This window comes from Hydractinia symbiolongicarpus, chromosome 1 (genome assembly GCF_029227915.1).
Source record: "Hydractinia symbiolongicarpus strain clone_291-10 chromosome 1, HSymV2.1, whole genome shotgun sequence".
NCBI lineage: Eukaryota > Metazoa > Cnidaria > Hydrozoa > Anthoathecata > Hydractiniidae > Hydractinia > Hydractinia symbiolongicarpus.
In genome coordinates this window covers 38841813-38846428 of record NC_079875.1, presented here as the reverse complement: position 1 = coordinate 38846428, position 4616 = coordinate 38841813, and the positions used below count along the sequence as shown (strand labels likewise).

General features: G+C 38.3%; 1 pseudogene; it reads right to left on the bottom strand.

Moving 5' to 3' along the window:
* Positions 1-1929: 1929 nt before the first annotated feature.
* The window catches only part of LOC130620400 (large subunit ribosomal RNA), a 7097-nt pseudogene continuing 4410 nt past the window's right edge, over positions 1930-4616 (bottom strand).

Below are 4616 nucleotides of genomic sequence, written 5' to 3'. Positions count from 1 at the left end.
CTCATGTATTCAAGCGATAGCCTGCTTTGAACACTCTAATTTTTTCAAAGTAAACGTCGTAAATCCTACGCACACTCAATAAAGAGCACACGCAGTCTTTGCGAAGAAGAACAAACCAGTCAGTACACACCTTGCGGCGGACCAACTGGCCCATTCCGAAATCCAACTACGAGCTTTTTAACTGCAACAACTTTAATATACGCTATTGGAGCTGGAATTACCGCGGCTGCTGGCACCAGACTTGCCCTCCAATTGATCCTCGTTAAAGGATTTAAATTGTACTCATTCCAATTGCGAAGCCTATATAGACCCCGTATCGTTATTTCTTGTCACTACCTCCCCGTGTTGGGATTGGGTAATTTTCGTGCCTGCTGCCTTCCTTAGATGTGGTAGCCGTTTCTCAGGCTCCCTCTCCGGAATCGAACCCTAATTCTCCGTCACCCGTTACAACCATGGTAAGCCACTACCTTACCATCGACAGTTGATAGGGCAGAAATTTGAATGAAACATCGCCGGCGCAAGGCCATGCGATTCGAAAAGTTATCATGAATCACCAAGAAAACGAGCCGAAACTCGCATTGGTTTTTAATCTAATAAATACATCCCTTCCAGAAGTCGGGATTTTTCGCATGTATTAGCTCTAGAATTACCACAGGTATCCATGTAGTAAAGTACAATCAAATAAACGATAACTGATTTAATGAGCCATTCGCAGTTTCACAGTACAAGTGCTTATACTTAGACATGCATGGCTTAATCTTTGAGACAAGCATATGACTACTGGCAGGATCAACCAGGTAACTACGGTCGTGAAATAGCAAGCAGCTACATTCACTTAAACACACTACAACCTGCAATACGTAACGTGTTGCAGGCGCAGGCGTTCGTATCTACAATCGTCAACGTAAAATCGTAGCCAATTCTTTAGAAATAGCTGCAATTCATACGCTTCAGAGTGTTTGCCCTTCTACCGTTCCTTCTCAGTAACCCAGGATCAGTTGAACAGCATCTGCCAACATCACAAGAGCCACCAATGAGAAAGATATCACTATCTTTAGAGACTACAAACTACTACTTGACTAGCAGTTAGCCCGTGCACACACATAAGTAATGTCCTGCAAGAACAAAATTTGACTTGCATTTCATTGCTTGAGCCAGAGCCGTATTACCGTAAGAACTGAATGACAACTCAACAGTCTTTACAGCAACACAAATAAACTCTGATACCAACGCATAAGAGATTGTGTCACAAAGAAACAATAACAACCAAACTCTAGTCGAGTTCACTCATTTCTCATTGCTTCTCTGTTCTACCCTCTCTACATTATATAGCACGTTTTTCCAGTTTCTGACACTAAAGTGGGGACTTAGGAAAAAAAATCGATTTTTTTTAAAGTTAACCGGAATGTGCCGTAACGCATGCGCGTTTGTTACTGATAGGCCCAGCAACATCCGAACATATTTTTATGACGGTTAAGCCTCATGGGACCTGAAAATAACAAAATAACGGGCATAACACATAAACGGCTTGAGAAATTGAAGAAGTGAGAGGGTACGCCACACCACCAAAAATTTTTTTTTAAAAAAAAGACCCACAACCGTATCCAAAGCAGTAGCATTACCCCTAGGCCCCAGCCTAGGCTTTACCTTAACCCTGAACATAGCCCTAGTCCGTAATTCTTGCTGTAATCCATACACTTGTAATCTATACATACAGTTGTAATCGATACAGTTGTAATCCATACACCTTTAATCCATACACTTTTAATCCATACATCTGTGTCTCCAAATATTAAACCGAGGTGATAAAGATGAATGGTACAGCACGCACGCATCACCTTTTTTAAAAAAAAAGTTCAGGTAAGCACAAGATAACTGGTACTCCACGGTACAAAGCAGTTGGTTAAAAAAAGGACTTGTCACAAAGTGACAAATCTGTCGAACAGAGGCTTAATCTCAGAAGATCGTAGCACAAAGGCTACTCTACTTTTTACAATACCACGTTCTTGTTTAAGTCGTCTGCATAGGATTTATCTCTGGAAATTTTAGATTTTGATAGTTGCAGCACCTCGACGGTTTTTCTCCGACTCAGTGCATTGGGACTTAGGAACGACAGAAGCCGTTCTATTCTTGTTCGCCTAAGATTATCCAGAGGTAATTATCATTGCTTTCTAGCACGGATTCTGACTTAGAGGCGTTCAGTCATAATCCAACAGATGGTAGCTTCGCACCATTGCTTTTTCAAGCAAGTGCAAATGCCAATTGTCTGAATCTGCGGTTCCTCTCGTACTGAGCAGAATTACTATTGCAACAACACTTCATCAGTAGGGTAAAACTAACCTGTCTCACGACGGTCTAAACCCAGCTCACGTTCCCTATTAGTGGGTGAACAATCCAACACTTGGTGAATTCTGCTTCACAATGATAGGAAGAGCCGACATCGAAGGATCAAAAAGCAACGTCGCTATGAACGCTTGGCTGCCACAAGCCAGTTATTACTTAAGACTTCACCGTTTCACACATACGTATCTGATAATACTCTCTTATTAAACATAATGTCATCATTTTACTTATATAATAGTAATAACTTTTGTGAAACATTTAAAAGTAGATGCAGATATTTGTCAGTGGATAGGCCATTTAGTAAGAAGAAAAATTGCCTGTAGAACCTTGGTGCTGGAAAGCCTCGTTCTCATGTTATTAACAGTTTAATGTTTTTGACAATAGAAACCGTCCAGTGTGTTTTGTATAGGACGGTTCTTACATGCATTTTTGACAATTTTTTCTCAGTAACTACAACGTTTTAACGAAATCATAAAAAGCAAACTTATAAACAAAGGCATTTTAAGAAAAATGGCGGAATATTTTTGTGTGACTTTGGCTAGAACCAGACTTATGACGTCACAAAGTGCACGGTCAAACCTTCATAAATTCTAAAATTTCAAAAAATTTTAACTGCTGACGTCAGCATTTTTATAAAAAACGGACAAGAATTTCATGGTAGCAAATTTGGAGATCTATTACCATGCAAAATTTGGAGGTCAAAGGTCAACCGGAAGTACCTGTTTTGGGGCCTTACTTTTTTTGGTCTTTTTAAAAACAGGTAAATCGCTATAGCTTCTGAAATATTGAAGGTATTTCTTAAATCTTTGGCAGATATGTAAAACACTTCAGGCTAAAACCGGGTAGGAGCACAAATTCCCGATTTGTGGCTCTGCGGGGGGTCCAGAAGCCCTAAAATGTCAAACATTCAAGGCCAAATAAAATGCTGACGTCAGCGTTTTTTTGAAAAAAAATTCGTGTGAACCTTTGTCATGTCAAGATGGTTCATTGTGCCAAATATAAAGCCAATCCGACATGTCGTTCGGGATTTCCGATTTTTCCGATTTTTCCCTAATTTGGTGAAAACGCACGTATTGGCATGTTTAACATGCAATATTGGCCTTGCACAATTATTATTGAACGCAATATTTTACACAAATACTCACCACGTTAACCTCTCAACGCCTGGAGAAAATAATTGCCATTTGACTTTACGTTGCAGAATCATAGCGTTTCCAATTTCTCACAATTGCTGTTTTAACAAGGAAAAAGATGCGTTTTAGCATTTTTCGCGACCCATAACATCGTTTTATGATGTTGTTATCTCGTGGTACTTCATATTCACAGTTTTTACATATGTATTCTTCAGGTCTACAAAAAATCTAAAACGTGTTAAAAAAACTAGAACTCAAACGAGGCTGTTCTTGTATCAAAATAAGCCGTTGAATTTCAATTTTCTGCTATTTCACGGAAATTTGACGTGCTGAAGTATTTCTTTTCAACGACATATTTTTGATGTTACAGTTCTTCTTTATTAAAACCGTTCTGTCACTAGGTACACGAAGAATAGATAAAACGAATTAAAAAAACAAGAACTCAAACGAGGCTGTTCTTGTATCAAAATAAGCCGTTGGATTTCAATTTTCTGCTATTTCACGGAAATTTGACGTGCTGAAGTATTTCTTTTCAACGACATATTTTGGATGTTACAGTTCTTCTTTATTAAAACCGTTCTGTCACTAGGCACACAAAGAATAGATAAAACGAGTTAAAAAAACTAGAACTCAAACGAGGCTGTTATTGTATCAAAACCGGCAGTTGAATTTCAATTTTCTGCTATTTTACGGAAATTTGATCTGCTGAAGTATTTCTTCTCAACGACATATTTTGGATGTTACAGTTCCTCTTTATTAAAACCCTTCTATCACTAGGTACACGAAGAACAGATAAAACGAATTAAAAAAACTAGAACTCAAACGAGGCTGTTCTTGTATCAAAATAAGCAGTTGAATTTCAGTTTTCTGCTATTTCACGGAAATTTGACATGCTGAATTATTTCCCGTCAACGACATTTTTTGTATGTTACAGTTCTTCTTTATTAAAACCGTTCCGTCACTAGGTACACGAAGAATAGATAAAACGAATTAAAAAAACAAGAACTCAAACGAGGCTGTTCTTGTATCAAAATAAGCCGCTGAATTTCAATTTTCTGCTATTTCACGGAAATTTGACGTGCTGAAGTTTTTCTTTTCAACGACATATTTTGGATGTTACAGTTCTTCTTTATTAAAACC